General features: G+C 38.6%; 1 protein-coding gene across 1 annotated transcript in view; it reads left to right on the top strand.

Annotated features, from left to right (window-relative positions):
- The first annotated feature begins 8,149 nt into the window (after nucleotides 1–8,149).
- Nucleotides 8,150–14,748, top strand: part of LOC122755345 (ferric-chelate reductase 1-like) — a 108,046-nt gene continuing 101,447 nt past the window's right edge. Inside the window, exon 1 of the mRNA XM_044003659.1 lies at nucleotides 8,150–8,186. The gene's annotated coding sequence lies outside the window, so the exon portion shown is untranslated. The remainder of the gene's footprint in view (nucleotides 8,187–14,748) is intronic.

Raw genomic sequence — 14,748 nt, 5'->3', positions numbered from 1 at the left:
GGTGTGTCTGTTAGTCCCTCCTTGAGGCACCTCCGATGAGTTTAAGATCTTTGAGCCTTTTCTGATGAGTGTAAAATTCATTTACTGCCCTGCTCCTCTCCCATCTCTTCCCCCACTCCATAAGCCTTTTCCTGTTACTTTTATGTAGGATTTCACTTCTGCCCTTCCCCTTCCCGCAATGAATTCCCTTCACCCCTCAATTTAACCCTAAAGATGTTATCATCTAGCTAAGTCACACAGTGGACAAATCATCACCCCTGGATCCAGGGGGACCCCAGCCAAAACCCGGCCTCAGACACAAGACAGTCGCCCACTGTATGACCCCAGGTATGTCCCCCAGCTCCAATTTTTCTTTTATGGTTCTCTAGGGTCTTGTATTTGAAAGTCAAATTTCCCATTCAGTTCATGTCTTTTCATCACAAATATCTGAAAGTCTTCTTTTTTATTAAAGTCCCATGTTTTCCGCTGAAAGATAATGCTGAGTTTTGCTGGGTAGGTGATTCTTGGTTGTAATCCCATTTCCTTTGCCCTTTGGAATATCATATTCCATGCCCTCCGGTCCTTTAATGTAGAAGCTGCTAGATCTTGTGCTATCCTAACTGGGGCTCCACAGTACTTGAATTCTTTCTTTTTGGCAGCTTGCAATATTTTTGGCTATAATATTCCTAGGAGTTTTCTTTTTGGGATATCTTTCTGGAGGTGATCTTTCAATTTCTATTTTAGCTTCTTCTTCTAGAATTTCAGGGCAATTTTCCCTGAGAATATCTTGGAAGATGGTGTCTAAGCTCTTTCCTTGATCATGGTTTTTAGGTAGACCAATAATTTTCAAATTATCTCTCCTGGACCTATTTTCCAGGTCGGCAGTTTTTCCCAGAAGATATTTCACATTGCCCTCTATTTTTTTATTCATTTGGATTTTCTATATTGTGTCTTGGTTTCTCATAAAGTTACTGGCTTCCATTTGTTCAATCTTAATTCTTAGGCAATTATTTTCATCAGAGAGCTTTTGTACCTCCTTTTCCATTTGACTTTTCAAGCTGTTGACTTTTTTCTCATATCTTTCCTGCATCACCCTCATTTCTCTTTCCATTTTTTCCTCTACCTCTCTAACTTTGTCTTCAAAGTCCTTTCTGAGTACCTCTGTGGCCTGAGACCAATTCATATTTTTCTTGGAAGCTTTAGATATAGGGGCCTTGATGTTGACATCTTCCTCTGAGGGTGCCCCTTGGTCTTCCTTGTTACTGAAGAAACTTTCTATGGTCCTCACCTTTTTCTGTCAGCTCATCTTGCCTTTCTTTTACTAGACTTTTAGCTCCTCAAAGTGGGGCACTGTTTCCAGGCTGCAGTATCCCAAGCTTAAGAAGTCCCAGGTGGTATGATTTAAGGAGAATCAGGTTCTTCACTTGCCTGGCCTGTTCCCTGGTTCCAACTTGCTAATCAACCAGCTTTGTGTGTTGTGGTTGTTAGCTTAGAGGATCCTGTGCCCCTCCCCCACTTGGGCCACTGCTACTCCTGGTTCTCAGCAGGGGTGTAAAATCCAAGTTTTGCCTTAGCTCCAGCATAGACCCCTGTAGTCTCCCCCCTGCCCAGGGCTCAGCCCTCTCACCAGACTGTCAGCTTAGTTCCAGACAACACTGGCGCTTCAGCTGATTCAGAGGCTCTGGGGGGGGGGGGTCTGCTTTTCTGGTGAGGCCTTCCTTGGACTAGATCTGTGTCAGGGTGACTGTGGGGTTGGGCTCCACTCCTGTCTCAGCACAGCAGCTCCCTCCTTCTGACCTTCCAAGCCATTCTTGGTTAGAAGATGATTTCAGCACATTCTTCTGTGAGTTTTGCTGCTCTGGGCATTTTCCTATGACCTTATTTGGATGTTTTTTGGAGCAATTGTGTCATGAGTTCGGGAGCTCACTGCCTTTCCTCCGCCATCTTGGCTCCGCCCCGGAAGTCACATAACTTGTTTATAGCTAGTTTGTGTGATATTTCTCTTATTCGATGGTAACCTCTTTTTATCCCCAGTGCTTAACAAAGTGCATGATATACAATAGATGGTTAATTAATGATTATTGACTGATAAAGAAAGATCTAAAGTGACTTGCAAGGCCACATGGTTAAGAAAAGTGCAGATTTAGAACCCCAGTCTCCTGACTCCTAATCCAATGTTCTTTCCATTATACCTTGGTTCTGGCAGGGAGAATCACAGAAGTGCCAGGTTGGAAGGGATCTCAGAAGTCAATAAAACCAACGCCTAGACCAGTGGTTATTAAACTTTTAAACTTTTATCTTTTGGGGCAGCTAGGTGGCGCAGTGGATAGAGCACCAGCCCTGGAGTCAGGAGGACTTGAGTTCAAATGTGGCCTCAGACACTTAACACTTATTAGCTGTGTGACCCTGGGCAAGTCACTTAACCCCAATTGTCTCACTAAAAAAACCACAAAAAAACAACTTTTATCTTTTTATCAAACTCAGGATCCCTTTACACTCATAATAATTATTGAAAACTTCAAGAGCTTTTGTTTATGTGGCTTATGTCTATTGATATTTACCATGTTAGAAATTTAAAGTGATAAAATCTCAAAATTTTTGTTGATTAATTTATTTAAAACAAGCAATAGCATTCATTCATTCCATAATTCATTTAAAGTAACAATAACTATGTGTTAATATGTTGTTAACAGATAACATTTGTGACATGTATTAATATCACATTAACATGTTAATAAATATGTTATAAATAAATACATGTTAATATAAGATTCTTAGGAGAAATAACATTTTCCAAAACAAAAACTTAGTGAGAACAATGGCATTGTTTCTACTTATTTTTGCAACTCTCTTTAATATCTGGCTTCATGGAAGATAGCTGGATTCTCATAGCTGCTTCTGCATCCAATCTATTGAGATATGTTGGTTCAGTTGAAGTACATGAAGAAAATCCAGCTTCACACAGGTATGCAATCGGAAAAGGGAGTAGAGTAAGACAAAAAATTGTCTTAGTATCAATATGAAAATAGTTTTGATCTCTTGGACCCTGTGAAAGGCTCTTTGGGGTCCCCAGGAATGCTTAGGCAACACTTTGAAAGCTGTTGCTCTACATAAAACATGAATCTTGTTTATATCTCCAACAGTGGTCATTCAGCCTCTGCTTAAAGACCTTACGTTACCTAAATTTCACTTTTCTCCAAAGCAGCCCATCCTATTTTTATATATCTTGAATTGTTACTTTTTTCTTATGTTGCCCTCACAATTTCTTCCCCCCAAACTCACATGTGTCTAGTGTTCAAAGGTTTGCAAAACACTTTCCTCACAACTCTGTGAAGCAGGGTTCCATTTCAGTTGAATACCCACTTTACCATATTGGCTCTTAACATAGGAAGAGTACAAGCCTTAATTTTTTTTTTTAAGTGAGGCAATTGGGGTTAAGTGACTTGCCCAAGGTCACACAGCTAGTAAGTGTTAAGTGTCTGAGGCCGAATTTGAACTCAGGTACTCCTGGCTCCAGGGCTGGTTCTCTATCCACTGCGCCCCTCAGGCCTTAATTTCTAATGTGATATACTCAATGTAAGTTGTAGATCTGGAAGGTTACCTAGAATCATAGATCAAGAGGGAATTGGAAGGGACTTCAGAGGACATCCAGGCCACCCGCAGTCATTTTACTGATGAGGAAACTTTAAGGCTTGGGGAGTGAAAGTATTTTGGCCTAGACTTCTTGAGCAATAAGCATCAAAGGTAAGACATGAAACCCAAATCCTCTGGTTCCGGATCCATGCTCTTTCCTTTCTACCAGCTGATCCTAGATAGCATGTTCAAGTAGGGTACAGATTGGTTTGGTATACTTTTTTTTTTTTTGCGGGGCAATGGGGGTTAAGTGACTTGCCCAGGGTCACACAGCTAGTAAGTGTTAAGTGTCTGAGGCCAGATTTGAACTCAGGTACTCCTGAATCCAGGGCCGGTGCTTTATCCACGGCACCACCTAGCTGCCCCCGGTTTGGTATACTTTTGCTTTTCTTTCTGTGTATACTCTAACTTCCATATAGCTCTTCTTCTGTTCTTATACCTATAATGTTGATATTTTAAAGCTCACATACATTGCGTGCATTATAAAAAGTGGTGTTTGGTTTTAACCAGTCCTATGATTTCTTTGGTGTAGGAAACTCCCACTGAGGAAATTCTGGCTCAGAGTGCTACCCTTTGGCTTCCCAAAGCGTACTACACAAACTTCCTTCCTACTGAAGCTCTCTTTTGTTATTGCATGTTACTAAAATCGCCCTCCTCAACTACCCTTGACCCATTAAAACTGTGATCCTTTCAGTACCCCAATGCCAATAATCTCAGCCAGATATTAGGAGGAAAACAGACCAGATGATGCACGATGTTGCAGTGAAAAGTACATTCAAACCTGTAGTCAAAGGAGGAGGGTCACTGCCCCAGTAATGCTGCCTACTGATTGTGTGACTTTTGCAAGAACTGAATAGAAAAAAGTAGGTGAAAGGGCTTTGTCAATAGTAGGGAGTACAGATCTAAGGCCATTCAACCAATTCACTGGAAGTACTGAATAGCCCAGTTTCCTAAGATCAGAGGGCCATTTCCACTTTCAAGGAGGAATTGTAACCCAGAGTAGTCAGTCCCTTAATTTGGGGGATTTGAGGCAGCAAGAAAAGTCAAGTAAAGTGGGAATTTCAAGGGAGGAGGATTTTTCTAAAGGGAAAGGAAAGTAGTCAGAAAAGTGCTTAACAGATTTCTTAAATTGAACCACCCTAGGGACTACCAATTTCCTTTTGCTCCAAAAACCCAAAATGGAACAAAAAAACTCCCAGCCCTGATCAGATCAGGTGTTTCCATATAAAATACTAGGACTGCCTCCACAGTCATGCACAAAACTTGTAATCACAGTAACAACTGCGAACCTCTTATAATGTAAGGTGAAGCCTTAGAATGGAAGATACAATTATATGGGACTGCAGTGGAGCTATGTGCACCTCTCAGAGGATTGGACTGTGGCATGATCCCAGTGACTGTGTGACTAAACAACCAGAGGGTGGGGTGGGGGTGGGTGGGAAGATGGATCTCATGTCACTCTTCTGGAGAAAGTCAATTATGGGGCTTGTCTCTCACACATCTATGTCCCCCTTCATTGTCAATGAACACTATTTCAATCTGCCCCCTCTCCATGTCTGGCATTGGCTTAGAAGGTCAATTATAATCAAATGACCCAAGAATACTATAATTATGCAGGAAAGATGTCTTTTTCATCCCCCACCTCATCTCATAGCTTCTAAATTCTTTTTATTTAAATTTTTTTAAAGTAATAAATATTTTTATTTATAGTTTTCAGTTCCAATTTTTATCCCTCCTTCTTTCCCTCCCCTACTCCCTCCCTGAGGCGGTTAGCAATCAGATATGGGTTATACATGTGCAATTATGTAAAATATTACCATATTAGTAATTTTGTACCAAAAAAACTTGAATAAAAGAACAAAATTGAAGAAAGTGAAAAATAGCATGCTTCAGTCTGTGTTCCATCAATATTAGTTCTTTCTTTGGAGGTGGATAGTATGTTTCATCAATTCCCCTTTGGATTGTCTTGGATGATTGTATTATTGAGAATAGTTAAGTCATTCACAGTTCTTCACCAAATATTATTGCTCTCTCTGTGCACAGCATTCTCTTGGTTCTGCTCATTTCACTATACATCAGTTCATACAAGTCATTCCAGGCCTTTCTGAAATGATCCTGCTTGTCATTTCTTATGGCACAACAATATTCCATTACTATCATATACCACAGCTTGTTGAGCCATTCCCCAATTGATGGGTATTCCTTTGAAATTTCTCATAGCTTCTGAAAGAACAAGTTCTGAGATCCATAATGTGCAACAGTGATTAAGAACTCTTCCCAACCCTTCATTTTTTGTTTTGTTCTATTTCTGGGACAGAGTGAGTAACCTAGCATGATGAGTAAAGTTATCTATTGATATCAATCTGCAGCTAGTGATTGTGTGAATAGAGAGAAGGGGATAGATACAAGAGATGTTATGGAGATAGGAAAGATTATATTTGGCATTTGATTGAATAAGTGGAATAAGGGAAAGTTAAGAATCTTGGATGACACCAAAGTTTTGAACCTGGTTTGATGGGAAGAATGGTGGTACCTTAGACAGTAATAAAGAAGTTCCGAAGAGGGATGCATTTTGGGGGAAAGATAATGTAATAAGATCTGCAATACAGATTGAAACTCATGCTCTCATGATTCCTCTGTGACTCTTTCCTCTGTGTCTTCAAACCCTGAGTCTAGGTCTTGTTCTTTTCCACTGGTTATTTCTTATCAGACCTTCTGACTCCAGACTCTGGATGGACCTTCAGAGTGCTCTACTTACAAAAAGATCTCTTTTGGGGCAGCTAGGTGGCTCAGTGGATAGAGCACTGGCCCTGGAGTCAGGAGTACCTGAGTTCAAATCTGGCCTCAGACACTTAACACTTACTAGCTGTGTGACCCTGGGCAAGTCACTTAACCCCAATTGCCTCACTAAAAAAAAAAAAAAAGATCTCTTTCATTTGATCTGCCAATTGTGGTAAAAAATATGAAAGTTTTTTTAACAGTCAGTTAGGATAACTGAAAGACTCCAGTTTTTGAAGGACCACCCTTTTGGGGAGGAGACCAACAGCATGAGCTACACACGCCAGTCCGCCTGCTGCGCATGTCAGACTGCCTGCTATGCACTCGACTTCTGGGGTGTGAGCTTAAAAGGCAAGGAGAGACCGGAAGTGGGGGCTTTTTCCTGCTCTGCTGGTCTCCTGACTGCGCTGCACAGACGGTCTCTCTCTCTCCAAAGGTGGCCTTCGGTTTTGGTGAGTTTTTATAAAGAATATAGACTAAGCTTAGACTTAAGACGATTTGTATTGTGTTTCTACTTTCCTATCCTTCTAATCGACATCACCTTGTGACTACCATAACAATAAAAGGTCTATCTAGAAAACCAAAAGCTTCTTCCATTTACTAGTCTGGGAGATAAATTAAGGGAAAGGTTAAGTAGGGTAGATTTATGATCTAATATCCAATTTTAAATCTCACACAATATCCTTCAAGCTGTTTTCACTGGTTATCAGCAGCTCTATGATGTTGGCTCAGGTGCTTAACTTTTCTTTAGTTCAGATTTTTTCTCCAAGATGTATCTATAAATGGAAGGGACTGAAAAATTATTGTAAATTTAAAAAAATTTCAGTGAACTGGCTATCAGTTTCAGTTATTCTGTTTTAGATAACAGTGAACATATCTGTATTTAATCCTTAATGTCAAGTATGTCTTCGTGGAGCTATTCCCTTCTGGGAAAAAAACCCATGGAAGAAGGAGAGAGGAGGATATGACTAGTTACCTTGGGTTTATATTAAACTATACAATTGATGACCAAGGATGACATAGACCTCTTAATTGACTGAGGTTTTGTTTTTTCTTTAAAACTCTAACAGTTAAATTAGCATTTTGGGTCAGGTTTAATTTGGACCAGTCTGGTAGTTTAGGTTCAAAATTAGAATTCAGTGAGACATTTATGGTCCTTAAAATTTCAACAAAGACAGGGCAACTAGGTTGCAGCCCTGGATTCAGGAGGACCTGAGTTCAAATCTGACCTCAGACACTTAACACTTACTAGCTGTTTGACCCTGGGCAAGTCACTTAACCCCCATTGCCCCACAAAAAAAAATGTTAAAAAAATTTAAACAAAGATAAGTATTAACAAAGATACTAAATAATAAAAAGGATTGATAAAGATACAACATTGATTCTGGTAGATGAGGTTCCCTTCTACTACTGCATCTGTCTTGGCAGCAATACCTAGTCAGAAAGGTATGTTGTTTTGTAGCAGTAATTTTGTCAAGGAGCACTGAGTCAACATGCAGAGTGCCCCAGGCCTGGCTAGAAACCCAGGTTACACAAAGAATGAATGAATGGGATTATTTACCAATTATATAATCACAACTCTAAACCATGTTTCCCACCATTATCCCCTATGCTGCTGCTTAGGAACTTTGGAATTTGCCTTAGAAATCTCCCTGGGCTCCAATAGGTGACCTTTCCCTTTATCTCCCCTGGAATTCCATCTCATTTCCACGTGATCAGTTCCAAACCTTGCCACTCATATAACCTGCCTCCTAATTTCCAGTTCCCCTTTAAATTTTGTCTTTCTCCATTAGAAGGTAAGATCCTTGTGGGCAGACTGTCTTGCTTTATTTTTTCATATTCCCAGCAATCTGCATTGCCTGGTACATAATAAATATTTTAAAAATGCTTTCTCCCTGTCTTTGTTTCTCTTCTTTGAGAGGAGAGACCTCTCCCTTACATGTATAATAGAATTATAGATTATGTGTGTGTATATATATGTTTACACATATGTATATATACACACATTTATGTGGTAATAGATTTCAACTAATTTAGTTGAACCAGGATGGTCTAATTCTAGACTGGGAATCAGAAAAAGTTAAGTTTCAATTCTAGTTTGGTTATTAACCACATTATAGATTCTAACAGCACAGCAATATTTAATTCAACTCGTGTACCAAAATTTGTTTAACTGTTCACCCAATCAATTGACTTCCACTTTGCTTTCAGTTCTTTGCTACTACAGAAAGTGCTGCTATAAATATTTTGTTGTACATGAAGCCCTTTTTGCTATTGACCTCCTTGGAGTATTATTCAGGGTTATACTGGAGCCAGTGCATTGGTAAATTTGTGAACGTTTATAGCTTAGAAGAAAAGCAAATGCAATAAAGCTGGGCTTGATTTATCACTTTGTTTATTGTTTAGATTTAAGAAAATGATAAGAGGAAATGTTAGGAATATAGATAAAATATATAATATATGTTGAGCATATTTTTTATTCAAAAGCCTGTTGTTAAACACGGGCACACCTATATGCCAATCAGTAAAATCTCTGGGTTAGAATATACAGACATTTTAGTCACTTACTTCAAGTAATTACAAATTGCTTTCCAGAATTGTCATGCCAAGTCAAAGCTATAACAACATTACTGTGCCTGGCTTTCCTCAACAACACTTATATTTAATAATTACATTTTGGGGTAATCCTTGCCAATTTAGTGGGTGTGAGATAAACATCTAATATTGCTTTATTTTAAAATATCTTTTATTCTTAGTGATCTGGAGTGTTTTTTTATGTGGTCATTAATAGTTTGCCATTCTTTTTTTGAGGACAATTCCGATCCTTTGACTACATATCTATTGGGGAATGGCTTTTGATCTTTTATACTTCTATTAGTTGTCTTGTATGTTGGATATCAGATCCATATCAAATATTAGATACAGATATTTTAGAGGGATAGTAGGACTTTGATAGAAATTAGGGGCAGAGGGAGAATAGAGAATATTGCAGATTGACAAAATGGGTCTTAATAGAATTCAATTAAGCAATTATTTAGTGCCTGCTATGTTACAGACATTGTGAGGAGCTTGTAATACAAAGATTAAAAAAAATTAGGGCGGCTAGGTGGTGCAGTGGATAAAGCACTGGTCCTGGATTCAGGAGTACCTGAGTTCAAATCTGGCCTCAGACACTTAACACTTACTAGCTGTGTGACCCTGGGCAAGTCACTTAACCTCAATTGTCTCACCAAAAAAAATAAAAATAAAAATAAAAAAAATTAGTCTGTGTCCTCCAGGGCTTAGTTTCATCATCGAAAAAATAGAGATAATATAGTACTTATGTCACAAGGTTGTTCTGAGGTCTAAATAAGATTATGCATGTAAAACACTATACCAATATCAGTTATGGTTTACTTGTTTTATGCCTATTTCTTATTTTTAACCTAGTGTGATATAGGGTTTAACTAAGGATGTGAAAATGCTATGAAATTTAAACTGTGCCTTGTAAACACAAGGTACTATTTTTTGAATAGCTCTGTTAGAAGCATGGAGTTCTAGAACTGAAAGGCACAGCTGTCTGACTGTGACATCTAACATAAGTGCTGGCTGAGAGAATTATTTCAGTTATGTGGTCAGTGGCTGTGCCAGGCAGGCTCTAAGAGATACTCTTTTTTCAGATATTGCTGACATGATTAACACAGGGCTGTGAACAGCAACACTGAACCATAGGATCAGATTTGAAAGGTTAGAAAGGGCCTCAGAGGTCAAGTCCAACCCCAACCTAAAGCATGAATCCCATCTATGACATCCCCACAAAAGGTCAACCAACCTCTGCCTGAAGACCTCCAGTGACATGAAACTCACTACCTTCCAGTGTAGCCAATTATATTTTTGAACAACTCAAATAGAATTTTTTTCTGTTATATTGAGCTGGATTCTGATTCCCAGTAATTTCAACCCACTGCTTCTAGTTCTGCTCTCAGGATCAGAGCAGAACAAATCCAATCCCTTTTCTCTATGTCAGCCCTTTAAATACTTCAAGATAGCTTTTCATGCTCTTCCTTTGCTCCATATTCATTTAACCTAGTCTTTAATAGCTTAAAATGACACTAAGACTTTTGGTACACCCTGTATGCTTAGATCCTATTTCATGGATTCACTTTCTTTTATCATCCTGGCCCCCCTCCTCTAGACATGAGCCGTCTTATCCATGGCTTTTCTAAAATGTGCTGTCCAGAACTGAATACCATATCCCAGATGTGGCCTCACCAGTTCAAGTGTGTAGCAGATCTGTACCCTTACTTATTCTGGATGCTGAATTTCCGTGGGTGCAGCCAGAGATTACACTAGTGTTTCTGGCTGTTGGAACATCATATTTCTAACTCACCCTGAACTTGCAGTACATTATAAACCCTAGATTGTTTTTTCACATAAACTGCTTTTTTGTTTCTCTCTTTTTTTTTTTTGGCCACTCTCCATCCTGTACTTATATAGTTGATTTTTTTGAACTTGAATGAAGAATATTAACATCTATTAAATTTCATCCTTTTAGCTTTAGACCATAGTTCTAGGCTGTCAAAATACTTTTTTTTGGATCATGATTCTGCCATTTAATATAAGCATGCCTCTGTGTCTTCATTCAAATCATTTATGAGCACATTGAAGTCTGAGCATTTACTGCCTTTCCTCTGCCATCTTGGCTCTGCCCTGAGGTCAGATTTGAACTCAGGTCCTCCTGACTCCAGGGCTAGTGCTCTACCCACTGTATCACCTACCTGCCACTTAACACATTAACTACAATTAGATTGAGGACATTCCTGTGGCATCTCACTAGAGATACCTTAACACCATCATGTTGGGTCTGTCGGTTAATCTTCACTCTTTTGGTCTTGTTGATAAACTGGTTCTCAACCTACCTTATTCTATTGGTATAAAATTAGCATCTTGTTCATGAGGCTAATATTAAGAGTTTTAAAAATACTTTGCTACAGTCTGTAATACCATGTTTATCATATTTCTTTGATCTACCATTATATAAGCCTTGTCAAAAAAAAAGAGATTAGGTTAGTTTGGCATGACTTACTCTTTTTTTTTAATTTTTTTTTTTTAGTGAGGCAATTGGGGTTAAATGACTTGCCCAGGGTCACACAGCTAGTAAGTGTTAAGTGCTGAGGCCAGGTTTGAACTCAGGTACTCCTGACTCCAGGGCTGGTGCTCTATCCATGATTTTAATGTAGCTGTCTTGTGTTAGCCAGTGATCATCTGTATACTCATATTTAGGGAAGTGGTGACACAAAGGTGGAGTATTTAAAAAGGAAGAACTCTGATATTGGGGAAAAGTAAGGATTGATGAGAGTAGGAAATGGGGAATGGTGATTGAGTGAGAGCCAGTCTGCTCTTCCTACTCATACTGTTTACTTTTGGAGGGATTCTAATAGCTAAGAGATTTCCCTGTAAAGAAACCCAACCAACTTTGTTCTAATACTGAAAGGCCTGGATTTGCTCTCAAGTGAAGGAGAAAATCAGTGTAGAGTTGGAGGGAGATGAAAACTGAGATAAAGGAAAGGGAAGCAAAATCAAGTCCTAATGGTTCCTTGCTTGTAGCAAGTGTGTCTATCTATCAATCAACAAACATTTATTAAGTACTTACTGTAGGCCAAGCACTATACTAATTGCTGCAAATAAAAAGAAAAAAATCAAAATAATTCCTCAAGGAGCTTACATTCTCATAGAGGAGACAAAGAAACCTTAAGCACACAACAGATTTTTGAATTCATTAAAACAGACTGAACAGTTACGTAATTCGTGAATGAAAAATTATTTTTTCAACTCCTAGTGAACTGAGAAATAATTTTGTTGTTGTTGTTTTTTGTAAATTTTTTACAGATTTTTGTAAATTTTTTGCTCTTATGTTTCTTGCAATAGTTGGTGTAGGACTAAGTGGAGATAGCAATCTGGGATATGTGTTTTGGATTAGGATTTTATCTGAACATGCTTGTGTTTATTTTGCTACTGATTAAATATGTTTCTAAAGTTAAGCCATTGACAGAGATAATTTGGGAAACAATGTGAAGAATTTAAATAGGAGTTTCTGGTGAATGGGACAAATTAAACTAAGTGACTTGATTGGAGTACACAAGTACTACTCCCAAACTCTTTTAAGAACTAGTTACTCCTCAGGTAAGAGAGTAGCTTAAAGGTGGGCAGTCTTCTGTTCTGAGGTCTTGACAGAGAAGTCTGGTTGGTCAATATCCATAGCATGTACCCACTTTTTCCCTTTCAAAATTCTTTCATACTTCCCCTTTAATTTTAACTTCTAATATTATACTCAATGGCATATGGTTATTAACCCTTTAAAACTGCAACCTATACATGCCTCCAGTCTTGTGAAACCTCTCTCCTCTCCATGATTCTTCAAAGACCACAGACAGCAGCAGTTCAGCAATCACATTTACAAGTTCTTTAAATACTTAGGGTATTGTTGGTTTGGGCCAGATGACTTGAATTTACTACACTTGTTATCTTTTCCCCTTAAACAAACCCCCTCCAATTATCCCATTTCAGTCAACAACCACCACTCCCTAGGTTTGGGGTTTTTTTTTGGTGAGGCAGTTGGGTGGGGTTAAGTGACTTGCCCAGGGTCACACAGCTAGTATAAGTGTCAAGTGTCTGAGTCCGGATTTGAACTCAGGTCCTCCTGAATCCAGGGCTGGTGCTCTATCCACTGTGCCACCTAGTTGCCCCATCCCCAGGTTTTTTAAAAGTAAGGTTTTTTAGTTGTCAAGCATTTCTTTTATTTCTGTTTCCCACATCTGCACCCACAAAAAAAAAAAGAAAAGAAAAAAGAAAAATGAAAGCCTTGTAAAAATAAATGTAGCTAAAATAAATCACCACATTGGTCATGTATAAAATATGTATTTCATTCTGCGTTTTAGTCCATCACCTTTTTATCAGGAGGCAGGTAGCATTCTTTATCATCAGTCCATTGGAATCATGGTTGATCAATTCATTGATCAGAGTTCTGGTCTTTCAAAATTGTTTATTTTTAGTGTTGTTGTTATAGTATAAAGTATTGTCAGGGGTAGCTAGGTGGTGCAGTGGATAAAGCACTAGCCCTGGATGCAAAACTGGCTTCAGACATTTGACACTAGCTGTGTGACTCTGGGCAAGTCACTTAACCCTCATTGCCCCTCCAAAAAAAAAAAAAAGAAAAGAAAAGAAAAGAAAAAAGAAATAAATTATTCTCCTGGTTGTACTCACTTCACTCTGAATCAATTCATGCAAATCTTCCCAGGGTATTGTGAAACCATTTCTTCATTTTTTATAGTATTTTATTCATTCACACACTTTAATTTGTTCAGCCATTCCCTAATTGATGGATATCCCCTTAGTTTCCAGTATTTTCCTACTACAAAAAGAACTATTATAAATTTTTTTGTACATACAGCACTTTTTCCTCTTTCTTTAATATCCTTTGCATTCCTCAGGTTTTCAACCCAGAAGTCATCTTTGACCCTTCACTCTCTTTCTCTCTCTATAGTCAGTGAATTGCCAAGTTTTCTTGAGTGTAACTCCTCAACATCTCTTTTTTCTGCCTTCTTTTCTTTTCTAATACCACAACCACCCTAGTTAAGTCCCTCATTACCTCTTGCCTGGGCTTTTGTAGCTTTTGTAATAGCCTTTTGATTGGTTTCCCAGTGCCCTGGCACTGCTATCTCTAATTCATCCTCCACAAAGCTTACAAATTAATATTGCCAAAGAGCAGGTCTAATCATACCATTCCCTGTTCAAGAAGCTTCACTGGCTTCTCATCATCTCTAGGACAAAATAAAAATTCTTCTGTTTGGCATTTAAAGTTCTTCACAATCTGACTTCAGCCTATCTTTTCAACCTAATTATATATTATTCCCCCTTATGCATTCCATGCTCTAGCCTAAAGCTTCTTAAACTAAGGGTTGCGACCCCATGTGGGGTTGTATAACTGAGTGTGGGAGTCATGAAAAATTTGACAGTAAATGTTAGATTTGTATACCTATTTTATATACTTATATACCTGGGTTGGCATAAAAATTTATTGGTTCAGGGCAGCTAGGTGGCGCAGTGGATAAAGCATTGGCCCTGGATTCAGGAGGACCTGAGTTCAAATCTGGCCTCAGAAACTTGACACTTACTAGCTGTGTGACCCTGGGCAAGTCACTTAATCCTCGTTGCCTTGCAAAAAAACCCCCAAACCAAAACCCAAACCCCCTTCCCCCCCCAAAAAAAATTATTGGTTCAAAAGGAGTCGTGAGTGGAAAAAGTTTAAGAAGCTGTGTTCTAGATAAATTAGACGTACTTTCTGCTCCCTATATGTGAAATTCCATTTCTTGCCTCCAC

The sequence above is a fragment of the Dromiciops gliroides genome, chromosome 4 (assembly GCF_019393635.1).
Source record: "Dromiciops gliroides isolate mDroGli1 chromosome 4, mDroGli1.pri, whole genome shotgun sequence".
Taxonomy (NCBI): Eukaryota; Metazoa; Chordata; class Mammalia; order Microbiotheria; family Microbiotheriidae; genus Dromiciops; species Dromiciops gliroides.
Note: the sequence above shows the minus strand (reverse complement) of the source record. Positions and strands in the feature narration are given on the sequence as shown.